The following is a 22,050-nucleotide window of genomic DNA, read 5'->3' on the forward strand; positions in this document are numbered from 1 at the left end:
CAACTAATTCCGTTATTTCAATAGGATTCAACTATTTTCGCGAAGTTTTCAATAGGATTCAACTATTTTTCGCGAAGTTTTTGACGTGACTTGGAATTAGATCCAGCAACACAACTGCATACAACCCAAGAAACAACAGTCACTGCGAGCGCTACAGCAGCACTATTTGCAGCACTCTGTTTTTAGCTCTGGAATCCAGACGATTAGCCCTTAGCGCTGTGCAGGATGTTCTACAGGATGTTTTAAATGCTATTCGCTCCCTGCTGTGCACTACTACAAATGCAACTCCTCACGAACGCATGTTCAACTTTGAAAGGCGCTCTTGTACTAGTACTGCTTTACCTGTTTGGGTCTGTGACCTTTGGGAGGTATTATTAAAACGGTTTAGTAACAGGAGCAAATATGACCCGATTGTCGAGGTAGTGGAACTCCTCGAAGCTAACCCTACACGTGCAAGAATATGACATAATGATGGCCGAGAAGATTCAGTAGCGCTGAGACATCTAGCTCGCTTTCTATGCTCTGATAGACCTCAAAATCCTGCTAAAAGTATTCAACCCGGCATTGCAAATGCAGACCCGACCCAGTTGACCGAAACAAGTCCTGTTAGTAGTACACCTAATGCAGAAAATGAATTTGACTATAATAGTCAGAACCCTGAGAACCAATCTTCCCAGCGATAATATTCATATTTTATATTGAATAAAGTTCAGTTTATGTATAAATCGAACTGTGTTCCTTTTTCTTTTTAAAAATGTTTTATTGCTCTTTTTAAATGGCCCTCATATAGTACTGACAGTCTGACAAATCTTACCTACATTGCCTGCAGAACATTTTTCAGTTAACAGGCTTTCTTATTCTTGGTGGCCGTGGCACAGCTCTCATGATTTTCAGAAACATTATGTCACACTCTTGACTAAGCATGAAATGAACACCTGCATCAGTCGTTAACTGCTGAGACATTGCATCTTTCATACTTCCTGAAATTTGCCAAACCTACATTTGATGTATATGCACATTAGGGTAGGTTGATTTTCAACTTTTATTGGAAAATGTAAAAGGTTGAAGCAGAAAAAGTTGCACAAACATATAGGAAGTACAAATATAAAAAAAATAGGTTTCTAACATCAGGCATCGGATGCTAATTTGATTTTAAAGATCGTTTACTTTGAAATCCTTATCTGTGAAAGATTTGTGAGAAATTATTTAGTATTTTGCAGTTTCAATCATAACAAGTTGTTTTATATATTTAAATAAACGATATAATGACTGATATTCTAAATATTAAACAAAATTATTATTGCCCCCCCCATACTGAGGTGGCGGCAATTACAAAATTCTATAAATGCTGCATTTTACTTTGTTTTATAACTGCAAAATTCAATTCTTTTTACTATTAATGAAAAAAAGAAAATTTTATTCTGTTTGAAAAAAGTCTTAATAAAACGTAAAACAAATTATTTACTTACCTCTAGGTGGTTATCTATGCTTGTATAAAAAACACAAAAGAATTGGCAAGTAAAAAAGCTATGTTTTTACCATAATATCAAAATTCTCCCTATAGGATCCCTTTGAAGCAAAAACTGGCCTCATTTCATGTCATAAAATCTTAGCAATAATATGTCTATGTCTGGCTTCAAGTCCATAGACTGATTGACAGGCTTCTGATGTCAATTTTACAGCGCTTTCCACACTTTGTGAATGTGCAGGCAAATCAGGTAACTCTGGCTTTCTGCTGCTCATCAATAATTCCTGAAGGTCATCATCTGATAATTCTTCAGTTAGTGGTGGCTCCGAAACTCCATTTTGAGAAAGGTCTATCAAATTTGACCAATGTAAAGCGTCAAAATTTATTGTTGATATTTTTAAACACTTTTTCACTGGTTCCCCACCCCTGAAAAAGAAAAGAGAAGTCAAATAATTTTATTAACTTGAACAAATGAACACAAATTTTATTTTAATTAATTTTTTTTTAATTTAATAATTGAAAATGAATGTATAAATCGAAATAAACAATTTGATCAGTTTTATATGAATGTTTACTTACCTAATGGTTAAAATTCTTCTTATAGCTTCTTCTCTCACTTCCATTTCATCTGATTTTAACAAAGAGAACAGAATATTCTCTGGTAAAAGGGCAAAAGCATTAAACTGAAGATTACTTAAAGCAATTTCCTGAATTTCTGGAGGCTGCTTTTTTATTTGCCCAATCATTTTAAAAATATACATTTGCTGGTTATGAAATTTATTATCCAGTTTAATTTCAAACCAGCTAACTGCATAAACTTCTACAATAAAACTAATCAGCTGGTACATTTTTCTGGTCAATTCAGATGGATAAATTTTACGGGTCCACAAACACATTAATCGGATTGCCAGAGTAAGCCATCTTGCCTGATTTAAAGGTCCTATCCTTCATGTTGCATACTGAGGGTCTACTTTACCCCTTGAAATACCAACAGCATACTCTAAAAGTAGTCTTTGGTCACCAGTGAGATCATTTTCTGTTAGTTCAGAATACCTGCCCTCCAGAGGGCTGCTCACTGGTAAAATGTCAACTTGGGGTAAATGATGGTAATTGTTGGCACATAATTTTCCCAGTTGACCCGTAAATGATGTTGGGCTTCGTGCACTTCCATCAAGAAATTTAAATAATGCCCTAAAAGGAAGCTCATTCTGGTGTAGAAAACAACCAATAGTGTGTATTTTTCTATACAGCTTGTTTTCTAGTGAGGAAACCAATCTTGGTGCTTGTGGTGTCTAAAAGGACAGCCTTTAAAGTATTGACACTCTCATACTCTTCTAGGACTTTGTGAACTTCATCTGTCAGAACAGCACCAGTTGCTCTAACAGTAAGGATCACTCCATGTGTAAGATACTCCCCCTTACTTCCACAACCCATCTCCTTCGTAAATGTCAAGTGATGCTCTTGTCCTTTAGCTTTTCTTCAATTTTTGTTTCCTTTTTCATCGACAGTTTCAATGTAAAATAAAGTGTCTTTGTCGTGTTTCCCATCAACACCAATGCAGACAAGATTTCTGATTTTTTTATTATGTTTTTGATAGGCATTATTTTTTTTATCTTTCTTTTTCTCTGTCAATTTTGGATTTATCAAGAAAAAATTTTCTTAAATCAATATTTGATTTTAGAAAGCCCGCAGCCTGTAGATCCAAAAGAAAAGCATTTGCAAGACTTGCACCCAGGTTTGATGAGACATCACCTCTGATGAGTTCAATGGCATAACGAGCAATTTTTATCAGGCTGTAAATACTCTTACACTCTTCCTCTGTTTCAAAACTTTCATCTGTTCCATCACTATTTTCTGATGTCAGAATGATATTCTGGTCATGTGATGTTGAAGCAATAGGGGCGAGGGGGGGGATGAATCAACTTGCTTTTCTCCTAACACAGTAAACTTTTTAGATTTTGCCACTGCAGCTTTATCAACAGGTCCGAGTTGAAAATTGCCTTTGGGTCTAATTTTATTTCTTTGATCCTTCAAATACTCTCTCTCTCTCTCTCTCTCTCTCTCTCTCTCTCTCTCTCTCTCTCTCTCTCTCTCTCTCTCTCTCCTCCTCCACAGGAACCTAAATCAGAAAATTTGACAAATTTTTATTCTAATCTACGCTGATCTTAGAAATAAATTCTATTTCACGTAAAAAAATTGTAATTTCTTTTCTCATTGGTTTACATAAAATACAAGTATAGAAATTCATTTAATTTAAGATGTTTATGATTTTCATTAAAAAGATTTTTTCAAACAAACAAGAAAAATTAAAAAAAATAGAATAAACTTACCTTTTTTTATAGGACAGGTACAGACTATATGCTTTGACTGACAATTTTCTTTTTTTGTCATGACAACTTGCAATTGGCAGGTCACACGAATAAGATGAAATATCAAATAATTTGTCAAGTTTATTGACCAGAAGACTTTTGGCATATGCGGATGAAACGTTTCTATTCATTTGCTTAGCTTTTTTAAAGCAGGTGTCCTGCAATTTGTGTACAATCCATTTTTTCAGTTAATAGGGGCAAACGGGGATTTACTGCCTCCCAAATATCTTTAACATCATTTGCCATTAATTTTGAAAGGGCAAATTTATTTACCTTTGGACGAGAATTCTCCATGTAATAACCATATTTAATAACCTGACGGAAACTAGGGATTCTGTTGTATTTAATGGAAAAGGTGGGCCCACAAATTTTGTAGAAATAGCACTGCGTGTAGGAATAGTTCGTTTCCGACTCATGGTTAGAAAAATATCTGCAAAATACATATTTTATGATATTGTAAGAAATTAAACAAAGGAAATTATGAATTAAAAATAAAATTTGGAAAAATTGGTAAATATCAAAAAAGAAATAATAATGGTTTTACTTACCGAACAGTATGAAAACACAAGTCAAATCACACCGAAATAACCTTGAGAAGAAAAATGTTGTTTTTTTTTTAATAAAGAATTATTAAATTAAATAACACAAATGTTTAAAATAAACCTTTCTTTTTCTTAATAATTAAGGTTTGCTAAGATATAAAATGCAAAATGTAATAATTTCTATATTTGAATTAAGCTCCGGTTAACAAAGTAAACACACGTGTGAACACGAAAATGAAGCCGATTACTTGGCAGTGTAGACAGAAATATTAACCGGATAAAATAAAGCCCTGATTTATTAGTTGTTTAATTCATTTTAAATGAAATATTTTGCAGGGCGTCTTTTTATATCGACACTCAATTAGTTTTCTAAAAATAAAATAGATATTACAAACAAAAGAAAAAACGTATTGTTTATACTCCCTTCATATTTTTTTCTTCAACACCGGCATTAATATGACATGCTTATTCTTTGATTTAACACCGGCACCCGGCGACATAAATGCAGCTTATTGAGTTTTTCAATGTTTAAATTCATTTTAGCATAAAACGATGGAGTTTTAGAAAAAGTATTTTGTGTTGTTATTCTCAATGCTATTTAACAACTTTCCCTGCATAGAACTAGTCATGATGCCAAAATTGACCTACCCTAATGTACATGCATACACTGCAACGTTTAGTAATTCATTTAGTTAACACATGCTCAAAATTATTAACCATTTCACCAACCATAACTCGGAGCGCTTTTTTTATGTCCATGTATCTAATACATGCGGACATGACTAAAAAGTCAAAAAAGCAGCACAGCTCCCATGTCTTTCAAGAAATATATTTTCACACTTAGAATTGTTGAAACATAAAACAAGCTGCCTCTATTAGTTGTTGGCTGCCGATACGCGTCATCCATTAAGACCCCTAACGCTTGCTAAGATCTGCCATATCTCACCCCCCCCCATACATCCCCCTATCACGACTCATAGACTGTTTCATTGCCATAACAATTGTGTATACATTAGTATTGTGTTCCCTTTTAATGAATTGTTGTGCATTATGACTCATTTATCATTAATAAATATCATGTTGCAGCATTTAATAATCCTAAAACTGATTTACATCTTCCATACACTTGGCTCATAGATTGCTTCATTTCTGTGATAACGGTATTATCTGGATTATCTGGATTACTGTTCTTAGCTTGAGTGCTATTCTCACAACGTTTCGGCTGATGTAACCTCTGACCTTGTCCAGGTGTATCTTTTACTCAGGAATATTTCTGTTGAACTCGGGAATCCACACAGAAATTAAACAGAACCTTTTATTTAATCCAAAGGGGTAGCATGTTCTTGTTTCATCAGCCGTGAACAGGTAGAAGTCTTAAATATTTCACAGTTGTGTTCTTTAGATCATCTACGCTGAGTACTGAATCTTCAACCGCCAGAAAATTATCATTTAGAATTGAATTTTTTCCGAGTTTGACAGAGAGATTCTCGAGTATAAGAAGATATCCCTGAAGAAGACCAGAGGTTATATCGGCAAACCATTGTGAAAGCAGAATTCAAGATGAGAACAGTAGTCCGAATAATCCAAATAATCCAAATTATCAATCATTATCTCAAAAATTCAGAAACAGAATTGTCAATTAATCTATATACCATGCAAGTACATAAGCACTATATACAATGATTTCATTATTATAACGCCTGTTAAACACAATACTCTTGGGCTGCGTTCCAGCTGGCTACAACATAGTCAACAATGTAAACAAATTCTTCTTGAACTATCCTCTTAAATAATGAAATTCTTCCCAATTTCAACCATTCTTACCAATCATAATAATCTTAAAACTGATGTCCATTTTCCATATACATGATTCATGGACTACTTCATTTCTGTGACGATTGTACACTGTCTGATTTTCTGTGTATGTATTTTTGATGGTCTCTAGAGCACCTGCGCACTCTACACAATGATTTCATTATCAATTATTAGTATATTATTAACAAGTATTTATTACATTTGTGAATTTCACTATGAAAATTCTATTTAAAACTGAACTGCTACAGACCGACTGACCAATTAATTGTTATTTTCATCTCATTCAGTCTAACGTCTATTTTACAAACTGACATGTGTTGGACACCTTTTAGGAATTGACTTTCAAACCAACCGATCTCTGTTCATGTCTTTATTTATTCCTCTTTCTCTCATGCCAATTTATATCACTTCCTTTTTTTTATTTTTCTTTGTGTTCCCCTGCCAATTGACCCTGTAACCTTAACTTTTCTACATCTACTAACCCAAGCACTTTCTTTCATTTTCACATTCGGTTTAACATCCATATTACATATTGGCACATGTGTGTCCCAACCACCTGTGGTGGTCGAATTTTACATTAATAACGGTTATAATAGAGTAAAATTAGAGCTTTTTCCATGTGAATAATCCCAGTCAATAGTCGGTTACTTTGCTGACTATGATATATGAAAATTGAATTTGGAATTATAGATGGCCTTTCTTCAGGTGAAAGCACTTCAATGCCAGAGAAAGAGCTGCGGCCTGCAGATTAACAACAACAAACACAACGTGACATGAACCGCACTGTCTCTCTGGATTGGCGGACTTTCCTTATTGAAGCAGATTAACCAGAAAGTCTCGTCAAACTCTGTCTCTGTGTAGACGATCAGGCCAAACCATCGTGCTGTGAGAGTTGTTTTGGATGACCAGAATAACTGGTGAACTTTTTGAGTGTTCTGTGATTGGAAAGGCCCAACACGAACTCATATACCGAGCTAACTTCAGTTAATAGCAGGTGTCATATAACCTTGTTGAGTTATATTTGCCACCTCTCCTCGGCCTGGCTGCATCATTGACCAAAGAAAATCAAATCAGCAAGGCAACTAACTATTGCCCGGGATTATTCACATAATAAAAGTTCTAATTTGTAACCGTTATTAATGTAAAATTTTACCACCACAGGTAATTGGTTCACACATGTTTGACGGCTTTTAGTAACTGACTTTTAAATTAATCTATCTCAGACGATGTCTTTATTTATCTCTCTTTCTCTCAAGTTCATTTCACTGGCCTTCTCATATGAACTGAACCTGATACTTCAACTGCTCTACATTTAAAAACTCCAGAACGCTTATCCATTCTTTCTATGTGGTGATACTATTGAAATTTTCTGTTCTGCGAACACCTGTCTATACTGGCCAGATTTAATCTTCCTCTGAAATCATCAGATTTAATCCTGTTAGAGACTCACATCATATATCCAGTGTATTATTTTCATATCATTTCTTGCCATGCGACACACGTCCTAAGCCCTCGCTGACCAAGTTTCAGTTCCATATATCATTACACTCCACATATATGCCTGAAACTCTTCCGTTGGTTGACATTTGCATTTACCACATAAAACCGAGTTGCATCCGGCTCCCTTTCCACAAACTGAAAAGAGGAAATTTCTTGTTCCTAGGAGCTTTCCGACACTACAACCACTGATCACCATTTTGATCTTGTCAACATTCACTCTTAGACGTTTATTTTTCATAGCATTCCTCCAAATTTTTAACTTAACCAGTAGACCTTCCTTTATTTCAAAGACAAGTACTAAATATCTATTAGACAATCTGTACAAAACTCCATGGGCAACATTTCTAAGACACAAATGAAAAGCAATGGACTCCATATAGAACCTTGATACCTGACCAGATCTTTCTCCAGATCTATAAAAGTACTGTGGTGTGGGCAGTGACAACACGGTAGTATCAAAGTTATTCAACTAATAATGCTCTGATAAAAATTAGTGATGGGACAATTCCGAAATTTTCCTGATTCCAATACAATTACTGATTCCATTCTAAATTTCCGATTCCAATACGATTCACCATTTTGATTCCGATTCTTTTAAAATTTATAAATGTTTAATTAGAGATTTGTTGTTTTTTGTAAATTTTAAAATTATTACATAAGCTCTCCTAATTTCCACATATATTCTTTGCTGATATGTTTTCATTGTAATTGATTGAAAATTGTAAGACAACAAAAGATTTATTTTGATTTAAAAAAAAGACAGATCAGATTGTATCACTTGAAAGTTTTCATAAACAGTTGAAAATAGTCGATGATTGGAAGGCAAAATAAGAAAACGATGTAAGAACAAAATATTTAACAATGTCCCCTCCTATTTTTATGAACGAATTTCTAAATAATAATGTTACTATTGAGAAAACCATTTTTAACATGGAGAGGGCCTGATTTTGGTTAACTATTCAGTGCCTTCTGAAGATAAATGAAGTGAAAATAAGGTTATTAAATTGATTTGCTTTGCTGTAAAAAAAAAACCGAGATGCAAATAATAATAATAATAATATTTAATTATTATTAAATAATAATAATAATAATAATAATAATAATAACACAAGAAAACAGCAAATGCAGACTCTGTGGACAAAGAGACGAAACGATGAACTATATAATAAGTGAATGCAGCAAACTGGCCCAAAAGGAATACAAGAACAGACACGACCAAGTGGGAAGGGCAGTATACTGGGAATTATGCAAACAACTGCATCTCGAATGCACAGACAAGTGGTACAAACATAAGCTGACAACAGTACTTGAAAACGAGAATCACAAAGTCCTATGGGACATGGACATACAAACTGATAAACCCATCCAAGCAAGAAGACCAGATGTCATAATAATTAACAAGAAAGAAAAGCCCTGTTAAATTGTAGACTTTGCTGTTCCAGCTGACTACAGGGTGAATATCAAAGAAAAGGAGAAAAAGAGCAAATACACAGAGCTAACCAGAGAGCTGAAAGGGATATGGAAGATGAAGAAAATCAAAATAATACCTATAATAGTAGGAGTACTAGGAACAATTCCGAAAAACTTTGAAAAAAGAATGGGAGAAATCGGAATCAAAGGAATTACAGAAAAAATACAACAAACAACAATGATGAAAACAGTTGAAATATTAAAATAAAAATCCTTGAATGTGGAGACTAACACACAGGAGCAACAAGCGCGGGCCAAACAAACTGCTGCAAAGGCAAATCATGAAATACTACATAGAACCAAGAACACTGAAGCCGCATATCTATAAGTTCTCTAACCCAACCCCACACACATCCTCCCATTGCCACATCACCACCCCCTCCAAAAAAAAAAAAAAAAATGAGTGAGACCAAATAACCAAGTAGAGTCAACAAGGAAGGAAAGACTGAGGAACTGACCAGGCCTCTGCCGGATAAATGCGAAGAGAACTGGGACTTTGGAGAGGCTTATTGCCATTCAAATTTCAGTTAAGACCAATAGCCACTGCCAACGAGAAATCAATGGCAAGCAGCTATTGCGATAATGCAAATTTATTTGCAAATATTAGTGAAAGAGGTGGAGAGTATTGGAAACCTGAATGGTACACCACAGGCTGTTTTCAGGGAAAGATCTTTGATCACCTGTGTGAAAGCCCCTTGTAGTAGTAGTAGTAGTAGTAGTAGTAGTTATTGTAGATTAACACTCTTAGCTAAATCCCTATTCCAAGATGAAATATTACTTCTATAGATGATTACGTGTAAAACCCTTAAAAAACTTGACGGAAAGCAAAACACTCATTTTAGTATTTAGAGTGGGAGCTCACTGTAGAATATAAATTTAATGTAAAATAATCATCATTTCTGGGCCATTATAATTCTTTATGAATGTTAACTAAATTGTTTCCCGCTAACTTAAGTTCGATTGACAACATCGTAAAACCATGCGTAATCGCTTAAAAAGTAGACATCTCCCAAATAAATGTACATAATTTATCTCTAATAGAAAAAAAAAAATTGTTTTCGGTTAACTGCCATAACACACTAGAATGTTTTAGAAAAAGACGTTTATTTTACATTAAATTTATGTGTGAAACTGATCCTGCACTTTAAATTTCGAAATAAATCGTTTTATATTTATTTTTTATTATAATGAGTGTTTACAGATAATGTTTTATTTAATTTTTAACAGCTGTGTGTAAATCGGTACATGTAAATACTGTATTCTCATGAAATTATCGTTGTTTCTTTCGTTTTCATGGTTCGCCAATCGCAATTATAACTTTTTATTGTGAAAAGAAAAATTCGATTCGCCATTTTTTAGGCTATTGCATGTACCTATTTACTATGCCTCCCCACGGGACAGAGTTAGACACCAGGGTCGTTTTTTAACGTGGAGAAAAGGTACAAAAATAAAAATTGCCTCAGTCGTGAAGGATTTCTCCTCCACCGAAAGAGAACAAGAAATAGAAGTGCAGCATCTGAAGAACAGATACTACACTTTGAGATATTAAATCTTTTATTCATGTTAAAAAAAATACAGAAAAAAAATCAACGATGAACAAAAAACTTAGGCACATGGCCAACTCAAAAGGGGGGATTTTGGGGGTCGTTGGTCATCCTTGTCACTCCAGAACTAAACAAAGTCAAAAGTTTCTCCCAGCTAGTATCTTCTTTCACCATAATACCGCATTCACCCTTTCATATTGGGGGACGTCCTAGTAACTCCCAATTTTTAAAACATTTTTTATTGACGTGTAAAAACAAAAAAGATAACAATAAAATGGTAACAATAATTCATTTGTGTCGAGGGAGGGGGAAGAAAAAACAAAAGGTGATTAGTAGGACCCTCCCAACCTCGTCTAGTTGATAGACTGCCCGTTCCACTAGGTTTGTAAAAGGAACCTCGCTTCTGCGGGTCAGTCTCTAGGTGGGGATGCCCTCTAGATGGGGGTGAATGGAGAAAAGAAAATTTTGTGGGTAAGGGATGGAGGTTAGATTGTATTTCTTTTTCTCCAAGATGGGTAAAATTTAGAGGAAGGGGTGAAAACAAAAATTGCAGGTAAGAGGGGATGGGGATCTTGGAGGCTTCCTAATCGGGGAGGGATGGAACACACACTCAGCTAGCTGAGAGACTACTTGTTTAATTTAACTTTACAGAACTGCGCGTTCCACACCTAGGCGGGGAACACGTATTCAAATTTGGCTCCTCTTCGTACACACAGACTTGCCACATGTATCCATCTTCTGTCAAATGCCGCGCGATGCAGCCTTCTTCTATCACATCTGATCTTCACCCGTAGTTGGTGTTTAAAGAACTTGATCAGAAAAAGACAACACCCCCCGGCAACCTTGCAGACGCGACGTCCAAATCACCATTCTCGCCACGGCCAGAATCGTAACGTAGACCATTTGTCTTTCCTGGTCCCACGGCGGCCTCACGTTGTCCACAACATTGGATACAGTAATTGGGCGAGGATGCTCAGGATCGATGCGAGCCGTCACCCCACTGACATACGACCAGTACTGGCGGAGTTCGCGGCAATCGAAGAAAGCGTGATCCGTAGTTTCCACAGCCGTTGTCCCACAACGGGGACAATCAGGCGACTCCAGAAACCCAGAACTGCATTGTATGTTGTTGAGTGGAAGTGCATTTCGGGCCAATCGCCAGGTCAGAGAGAACTCCGAATTGTTCAGATGACTCGAACCTGGCGCCCAGCTCCACGCGGAGCGGATCTCACTCTGCTGCCACCCCAAACGCGCGCATAGCGGGTCGTCAGCGGCCCCCTTCACTAGATCCCTGTGGAGTTCCCTACGGGTAGCAGTCACAAGGTCACTGGACCTTAGTAGTCGTTTTAGCGCGGCTCGGCACTCTTTCATGTAGGCAGATTCTCCCCGCGGCCTGTGACGGCTCTCGATGGAAGGATCGAGAACGAGGTCGGGGAAGGCGGCAGTAACCACGGGGTGCCACGGTTGGTCCTCCTGCATATAGTGGCTCAGGAAGGCCAGCCTCTCAGCATCTCGATGACACTTCAAGTCTGGCATTCCCAAGCCTCCCTCACACGGACGTTGAATACAGACCTGTCTGCTCACCCAGTGTCTTCCTCTGTCCCAAAGGAGCGAGGACAAGAGTTCGACAAGAGCTTTTAGGTGTTGTGCAGGCAGGGGAAGTACGGCCAGTCGGTAAAGGATGAGAGGAAAGACGTAAGTGGCGCACGCCTCAGCTCTACCCTTTAAGGAAAGTTTCCTAGGAAGCCACGAATTGACTGCAGCCTCCACCTTTGACCGTACCTCCAACCAATTCTTGTCAAGCTGGAGACCCGGTCCGAACCACACGCCGAGGATTCGGACCGGGCCATCTGTCCAGCTGAAGGGCGCAGGGAGGTTTGCGTTGCCACTCCATGCGCCCAACCGCAGTCCTACCGACTTGTTGCGGTTTATCTTGGCCCCTGTAATTCTTTCGTACTGTGTGAGTGCCTCCGACACGACCTCAATGTCTCTGAAGCCCGACACGAAGATCGTGACATCATCGGCGAACGCGGATACCTTGGCAGCTGAGCCGCCAGGCAGAGCCATTCCGCGCAGGGCCGAATTTGCCTCCCCATGTCTCAGCTTGCGGAGAAGAGGCTCCAAAGCCAGGACATAAAGCAGGGGCGACAGCGGACAACCCTGACGAACCGACCGAGAGATAACAAAGGGTTTCGAGCGCTTTCCGTTCACTTGCACGACAGCCATGGGCTGTCGATACATTATGGAGATCCACTTGCAAAAGTCCGGTTTAAAACCGGCGGCCTCTAAGACAGATGCCAGGAAACGATGGTCGACCCTATCGAAAGCTTTGGACTGATCTAAGTTTATCAGCGCGGCTTCCGTGTCGTCATCTATTCCCCCCTCTAGGATCATGCGGATCAGGTGCAAGTTGTTCTGAATCGATCTCCCCTTCACAGCGTAGTTCTGTTCCGGTTCAACCAACTCGTCGATAACAACCTGCAGCCGATTCGACAGGACCTTGGCCAAAATCTTCAACTCTGTGTTTAGCAGAGTTATGGGCCTGTAGTCGTCTAACTCTTCCCCTCCATGCCCGTCACCTTTCTTCAGCAATGTGATCACTCCCTTGGTCACCTGCCCTGGGATGGATCCCTGAGCAAACCAATGGTTGAACATATCCGTCAGAAGAGGCAGAAACATGGGCGACAGCCTCAAGTACAGTTCGTATGGCAGACCATCAAGTCCTGGCGATCTGTCACAGCTGACCTGCTTCAGCGCAGTAAAGACCTCCTGCTCCGTCACCCGGCCCTCGCAACCAGCCGCTCTAGCCGCCTCGAGGCAGGGAGAGTCGGCCAAATAGTCGCTAAACTCAAGGACCGGAAGATCGGGCTGCTGCGTAAAACGCTCCTCGAAATGTTCTCGAAACCCCTCGCAGATCTCCCGAGTCGATTCCAGGGTGCGTCCATTCGGATGTTTTATTTTTGCAATGTATTTGTCCGAGCCACGCCTAGAAACCTCACGGCGCACGTCTGCATCAGAATTGACTGCTTCGTTGCCTATCTTTCTAAGCCTAGCTCTAACTACTTGGCCTTCGTAACGCTCGCTAGTCTCGCGTAGAAGGTCCTGCTTAGCTAGTTCCTGACTAACCCTATCACCCTCCCCCGTAGCCTGGGCTAGTTTCTGCTCTAGCTTCTTCTTCGTCTTGGCCTTATCTAGTGCGAGGCGCTGGGCATACTTGACGGAGAAGCTTCTGATCTTGGCTTTGAGACCTAACCACCACTTACTCCCGGTAACTGCCCCCACTAGTGCCTTTTTAATCAATTCTCTTAACTGATCTTGGAAGTCTTGTATCTCCAGAAGGGAGGTGTTTAACTTCCAGTACCCCGCTAACTTAGGCCTATTTCCTAGCTTCAGCCGGGCCATAACTAATTTATGGTCCGTCTGGCCTAGCCAAGTGAACGTGGGACAAGATAAGAAGTCTACTTCGCCTCTCCTAACTAACATCCTGTCCAAATAGGTATTTGGATAGGAGGAAACACTATTGGTCCACGTCCACATCTCCCGCCCTGGATGCTCGAACCGAAACCTGTCGACTAGACCGCATCTAGCCATCAGATCAGCCAGGCTGGACTCGCACCTCTCCGATCCTCTAGCTCCGCCTCCTACCTTATCTATGTCAGGGTCTAAGATGGAATTCCAATCCCCCATTAGCACTACCCGCTTCCGACAATCTACAAACGCGTCAAGCTGACTGAAGAATGAGACCCTCTCACGAGCGGTGCTGGGCGCATGAACCGCAATCACCCGAAACACAGAATCTTTTACGGCAACATCGGCCACAACCAGCCTACCCACCGCATCTCTATGGACAACGTCGACCGTCGCCGACAGGGTACGTTTAACCAACACGGAAACTCCCTTCCCCCGCGGGCTGCCATATGCTGAGAAAACCTCGGGCCAGCACCTGACAGTCCACAGAGGAAACGAAATGCGTCTCCTGAATCGCAGCAACATCCACTCCCAGGGACAAGAGGTCGTGCCGGAGGCGAGCCGCCCGGCCCGATGATCTCAAGCCCCTCGCATTCAGACTAGCCAAATTCAAAGCCATGGTACCTACCTTAAGGTGTGTTACACTCAGCTCCGAAGTCAGCCGGGGAAAGGACACCGACGTTGTGTGCAATGCTCAAGGTGGTCAGGTTTTTCATGTCCTGACCTTCTCTCACAATGCCGCCGACATCCAAAGGGTAAGTCAATTTAAGGGCCCTATAGAGTGACGGATGGACCAACACTGGGACCCTTCCCTTGCATTGTTTTGCGAGTTCCTCAAGGGAAGGGTCATTTTTCCTAATCAGTTCAATTCCCGGACCAGCCCCTTCAGCGGCTTCCAGCATTGTCCACACGTTGGTTTTGCAGGCCTCAGGAAGCCTGACGAAAGTTGTTAGCCGTGGGGCGTCCGGGAAATTAGAGGGGACATTAACGTCTTTTCCCCCTATCTGTTGGAAGTCCAGCAGAGGTTTTAAATTTTTTCTCTGCCGGTGTGGTAAGCCCATTGCCACAGACAGGGGGTCTACAAAACAAAGTTCCTCTCTCGTTTCGAGGGCGAGAGTCCCTGTTGGAGTGAGTCCGTAAGTGGGAGAATCTGAAGGGTCTCTCCCCCTCCCGGGTTCATTCTTTTCTTTCTGGGATGGCGGCTCAATTTGCATTGGTGTGGGGACGAGTGTCTGTGTGGTGTCTGGTGTTGGTGTTGGTGCGGTGTCTGGTGTTGGTGTGGTGTCTGGTGTTGGTGTTGGTGTTGGTGCGGTGTCTGGTGTTGGTGTGGTGTCTGGTGTTGGTGTTGGTGCGGTGTCTGGTGTTGGTGTTGGTGCAGTTTCTGGTGTTGGTGCAGTGTCTGGTGTTGGTGCGGTGTCTGATGTTGGTGTTGGTGTTAGTGCGGTGTCTAGTGTTGGTGCAGTATGTGGTATGGGGGTGGAAGTGGGTTGTGTTGTTGTTAGAGGTGGTGTATGCTCACAGGGAGTGGGGGCTGCCTTTTTTTCCCCTTTCCTTTTCTTTTTTATTCTTTTGAATGAACCGGGGAGTGGTGAGGTTGAGTTCCTCTCCCTCTCACTAGCAGATTCATCCTCAGAGGAGCAGTGTTTTCTTCGCTTGATCCCCGTCTCAATTGGTGTGGGGACCGTTGGTTGTTGCTGCTCCTCTAGTTGTTGTTTCTCCGGTTGGTGCTGTTGCTTTTCTGGTTGCTGCAGCCGTTTTTGTTGCTGCTGCTGCTGTTCTAGCTGTTGCTGCTGCTGCTGTTTTTGTTGTTGCCGCTGTTTTCGTGGCATTGGTTGTGGCATTGGCCGCGGCAGCTGATGTTGTTGCTGCGGCTGGTTCAATGGCTGGTTTGGCTGCTGCTGCTGTGTCTGCTGCCATGGCTGTTGTGGAGGCTGCTGTTGTTGTTGCTGCCTCAGTTGTTGGGTTGGTTGTGGGACGGTGGCAGATGGGATTGTGGGCTTCCATTTCCGCCTCATTACCGTGATCCATTCCTCCCCTTTGGCCTCCTGCACAGTTTTGGGTTTCCTCGGTGCTGGGGTTGGTGCTCCGGTTGCAGGAGTTGTGACAGCCTGTTTGGACACTGGTGCTGTCTCAGAGGTTGGGACCGCCTTTAGTGTCACTTGAGTAGGAGTTGACCTTTGAGGGCAGCTCTTGGCCATGTGACCCTGTTTTTGGCAGAACCAGCAGTGCGGACGACGCCCCTCCACTACTATTGTCATAGTTGCCTCCTTAAATGTCAGCTGTGCTGGTATCGCCTGGAAGCCTTCTTTCTTTAGCCTCATGGCCACAGTGTAGCTGCCCAAGTGCATGCCGGTTTTCGACCGCACTGGGGTTATTTTTTCCACCTCGCCGAACTGTGTGAAGAAGGATCCCAGGATTTCTGCTGATATTTGCATAGGTACATTGAATACCTGCACCCGGGTCCTTGTCCTGCCCTGGTATTCGGGCTTTAGTTTTATTCTCCCATACTTAATTTCCTGTAGGGAGAGTCTCTCCGTATCTTCCTTGGTGGGTAGGAGGATGTCCCAAATGGCGTAGCTCCTCTGGTACAGGTATAATACCGGGATGTTTAGCTTGTGTAGGAGCCCTGCCATGTCTTCCTTTTTCATCCCTAGGAGGCGGTTTTCCGGCATATCCAAGATGATGAGGGAGAGCACTCTGTCTTCGATTGCCTCCCAAGCGCCTGGCACTGGTTTAATTTCTGCCCCCTCTATGTATTGTCTGTACTTGGTCAAGTACAAGTCTCTATACTCTTGAGGGGACAGTTGCTTCTCTACAGTCTTCCCCCATGCCGACCCTCTTGTTGGTGTTGGATCTTTGGTGAGGTTGGACTGTTTTTGCTGTTCCTTGGCGGAAGGGTTGCTATTTTGAGGGGCATTTCCCTTTCCGCTTTCCTTTGGGACCGACTCTCCCTGCTCTATACTTCTTCCAGGAAATACTTCCCTTTTTGGGGAGTCGGCCTCCTGGGGAGCATTGTCCTCTTTATTGTCCTTGGGAGCTTTTGCCCCTTTTGTTTTGGGGAGGTCTAGGCTGTATGCCCCCTCGTTTTCTTGATTTGCTCCCCTTTTGGGGCAGTAGCCCTCCTGGGGAGCACTGTCTCTCTTATCGTCCTTTGGGGCTACTGCCTCTTGATTTTTGTTGTCAGAGCGGGATGCCCTGTCCAACATTGTTTTTTCTCCCCTTTGTGGGGAGTCGCCCTCTTGGGGAGCACTGTCTCCCTTATCGTCCTTTGGGGCTACTGCCTCTTGATTTTTGTTGTCGGAACGGGATGCCCCGTCCAACATTGTTTTTTCTCCCCTTTGTGGGGAGTCGCCCTCTTGGGGAGCTGCTGGTGAGTTTTCTCCCTTCTGGGGGGCGTCCTTCGGTTTAGTGTCCGGGCGGTATGCCCCGTTGCTTTTTGCTTCCCCTGTTGGGGAGTCGTCCTCTTGGGGAGCAGTTTTTCTTGTGGTAGCCCCCTGGCTGGGGGTATCGGTATTGGTGGTCCCCGGGCTGGGGGTGTCCATTTTTGAAAAAAGCTCTCTCTTCCCTGTATAATTCACCAAAATGAGTGACGTGGAGTCGGCGTCCAAAGTGGGAGCCGACTTTGGCGCCAAAAAGAAGTGGCGCCAAAGGCGGCAAGAGGGGAGATAGAACTGAGAGAGGGAGTGGGAAGTTAGTGGAGGGAAGAGAGAAAGTGTTTCCGACCCTCCCTCGCGGGAAGGTCGTAAATTATCAGCTCGGATCCCCCCGTGAGGGGGGAGAGCAGAGAAAGACAGACCAAGTGGGGGTGCGGACAGAACGCTACCCAACAAGCTCGCCGGGCACGAGAATGTGTCGCCAGAACAACACTGCCTATCGCTGTGTATGTATCAGAGAACAGATACTACACTTTGATCTTGTTTATATATTTTATTGAGAAAGAAAAAATTGAACATAAAAAACGTACAAAAAATTCAATTCAACAAAATTAGGCACAAGGCCCTCACTCTTGACCAAAAGATGTAAACAATCTGAAAAACAGTTTCGCATATAAATTTAACGTAAAATGATCACCTCTTTCGAGCCAGACAGTGTTTTAAGAACAGGTAACAAATTTTGTTTATTTTTAATTTTGTCCATGTTCATGTTCCTGGTCAAACTGTAGTATAAAATATTCCATTGTCAAAAGTCATAAAAGACAAGACCCCCTTCCTACTACTAACCCTAAGTCCAGGTGATAATACGAAAAATAAAGCGATTACTTGTGGTTTTATGATTTTGCCGATTGAGCTTTGGGGTCAGTGGTAAAAAATTTAGTTAGCTGCTTTAAAACAATTAGAATGGTCCGGAAACGGATGATCATTTTACGTTAAATTTATGAATTTAGGAAAATTAGGCAATGGAAAAAAGGCAACGGAAGAATTGGAAACGGAAAAACGGCCATTTTGGCCAGCTAGGAGAAAAGGGCAATTATTGAATAAATATCAATTGAAAATAAATTTTAGAACAGTTTTTGTGGGAGATATTATTTTAAGAAGAGGGCCTCCATCCCTCACTCCAATCAAAAAAATATTAATATACTAATTATTGTTTCGTGTTTTCGAAATCGAGAATTTTTCTGTTGAACTCGAGAATCTTCACAGAATTTCGGTTGGTGGCTACATCAATCGAAATGTTAATAAAGTGTAGTATGTGTTCTGGTGCTATACTTCTCCTATTTTCTCCTCGTTCAATGAAGGAAAAATCCTTCCAGACGGAGGCAATTTTTGCCCCTTTTTGAAGCTGGATATTTCCCACATTAAAAAAAAAACTACCCTGTGTCTAACTTTACCCTCTAGGGGAGGCAAGTAAATAGAAACACTCAACATAAGAACAGTAGTACGAAACGTGTTCATAACTTATAAAGATCGATTTTATTTGGTTTTAAAGAACCCTTAACATTTAAAGATATTTTTAAAAATAATTTTGGGGGAGGAGTAGCTGCCTTTTAAAAAGACTTAGACAACGACCTATTTTCAATCGATATTTATTCAATAATTGCCCTAAATTTATATGCGTTAGAATTTAGGAAAACTCGTCCCCGGAAAACTCGTTCCCGGAAAACTAGTACCCGGAAAACTCGTCTCCTTTTGGCTAGGTAGGAAAACTGGTCCCTTATTGTGTATTATCTTTTAAAGACAATTTCTTCTTCAAGAACGATCATAAAATGTGTTTTCAATCGATATTTATTCAATAAGGGACCAGTCCACCTAAGGCCCACTTTATAGTATCACATTCCTACCTAGCAAAAAGGTAAGGGGGGGGGGTTCTGGATACGAATTTTCCGGGTACGGGTTTTCCAGGTACGAGTTTTCCGGGGACAAGTTTTTCAGGCACTATGCATTACTAACTCTCTATCGTAAATTCTAAAATAATTTTGTTTTTAGGTTCACAAATACCGTCCCAAAAAGTAGATTATCGTTGGGGGGGGGGACTTTTAAATGCAGATATAATTTCTTTTTTGATTTGACAAACTTGTAAATGTTTTTTCCCTTTGACTTTGATAAATTTATTGTGAGATATTCATGTATATTTTCAACTTTTTTTTTAGAGAAAAACACAATAAAACATGAACAATTTCAGCAGACCCGGTAATCCGACAAAGCAGCTCCAAGAAAATAAAACTTGTCCATTCGTTTGAACTGTAAACTCTAAGAAGCGTCATCTAGACATTTAGCAAATAGATGCGAAAAAATACTTGCACATTTGATGGGCTTCAGACGGCATCTAGCGCCTAGGAATCCTTTAGTCCAAGCATAAGTAAATGATAACAGCAGAATCAAAGAAAATTTGATGCTAAAGTTTTTCACATGGGAGCATTAAACTTCACAAATTAATTTCAAATTCAATTCAACGTTTTCTCCATTCCTTGTCATATATGCCAATGCTGAGTGAGGGAGCAGACAAAACCTCCACTGAACAAAAGCATAAACCCATAAAATAAATTAATTAAAGATTAAAAAACGATACTTTTTATGTTCTATTTTTATTTAATTATCATAATGCTTGATATTATTTTTCTTGGCAAAATATTTCGTTAATTTTAAACAATTTTTCGATACCTTGTAAATAAACTTTTTTTTTTTTTTTTACACAGTGATCACCACTTATCAAGGCCCGGAAGCCACTCAGGGATAAGGGTTATTGCAAGTACATTACGTTAGTGTGGAGATTTGATGAAGTGTTTACTTAAGGGGGCGGTTCATTAGGAATTTGTTAACATTAGACTTGAAGACATCCAAGTTGTAGTCCGGAGGGAAGCAGGCAGACGGAACAGAGTTCCACAGGCGTGCAGTTCTAAGAAAGGAGCTTTGTTCATGAAATCTGCGTTTTGATTTAGGCACAGATATAGAGTGGGGGAAATTTTTCACAGTGGATTCAGCTAGACGGGTGTTTTTCGTGAAAGATTGGCGAGGGGGGACCAGGGATTGGAGTTCAGACGAGCACCTGCCATGTAAATAACGATAAAACAAGGATAGGCTCGCAACGTCTCTTCTGTGGGAGAGGGGTTGCAGGGTAGAGAAAAGGGCATCCTCCACTAAACCACGAAGTCTATTTTGTACTCTGTCAAGGCATGATAGGCTGTTTTTGGCAGCTCCTGCCCAGATATGGCAACAGTATTCCATCCTTGGCCATACTTGGCTTTTATATAGATAGAGAATTGCATCAGTAGTGAGATATCTTCTGGAGCGGTAGAAGGATCCCACCATCTTTCCAGCGACCTTGGCAACAGACTTGATGTACGTGTTCCATTTCAGATCAGGAGTAAAGGTCAAACCCAGAAGCTTGTCAAAACACGGGGCCTCACCGAGACGAGAGCCATCCATCACAATTGATGCCAGCTGGGGATCAGAGCGTTGATGATGTAAGGATAGGAGTTTGGTTTTGGATGCATTAAAGGTAACTAGCCACATCTTCCCCCACTGAACCACGCGCTCGAGATCAGAGGAGAGAGAATCCGAGAGAACTTCGTCATTTACAGCCTTTGATGTGTTGCCGCAGATGGTCGTGTCATCAGCATAGATGTCAACGAATGATTTAAGTATGTGTTTAGGGAGGTCATTGATGTAGATCAGGAAGAGAGTTGTGCCAAGAATTGACCCCTGAGGGACTCCAGCATTTATATTGCAGGCCTCCGATTTTTGTCCATCTACCACTACTCTTATGAGCCTATCGGAGAGAAATGATTTCATGATTGAGAAAACATTTCCAGTTATACCGTAGCTGGAAATCTTGTGAAGTAGACCCTTATGCCATACCTTGTCGAAGGCCTTTGATATGTCAAGAGCAATTGCCCTAGAAAGGAAGCCTTTGTTGAAAGATTCACTAATCCTGTGGGATATAACCGTCAGCACATCTGTGGTAGATCTTGCAGAGCGGAAACCATATTTTGTGTCACTAAGAAGGTTATTCCTGCTGAGGTGGTTGACTATTTCTCTATTTAATATTGATTCCAGCAACTTACTCATAACACAGGAAAGACTTATTGGTCTGTACTGAGAGGGAGATGACTTATCACCTGAATTCTTAAATACAGGGCAAACTGATGAGGTCTTCCAGGGGGTCGGAAAGCACTTCTCCTTAAGGCAGCGCTTAAATAGTTTCGTAAGTATGGGAGCAAGTTCTGGTTGAAGCTTTTTTAACACTATAATTGGGATGCCATCAGGGCCAGTTGCTTTACTGGAATCTAGGTTTTTTATTAGCTTGGCGACCTCATGCACGGATATTTGTATGTTACCTAGCTTGTTCTGTGTTATAGGAGGAAATATGGGGAGTTGATGGCCTTCGTCGCATAGGGTAGAATTAGCTGCAAAGTTCTTTGCAAATAGTTTGGCCTT

This window comes from Euprymna scolopes, chromosome 25 (genome assembly GCF_053919585.1).
Source record: "Euprymna scolopes isolate OS-2025 chromosome 25, ASM5391958v1, whole genome shotgun sequence".
In the NCBI taxonomy this organism is placed as follows: domain Eukaryota; kingdom Metazoa; phylum Mollusca; class Cephalopoda; order Sepiida; family Sepiolidae; genus Euprymna; species Euprymna scolopes.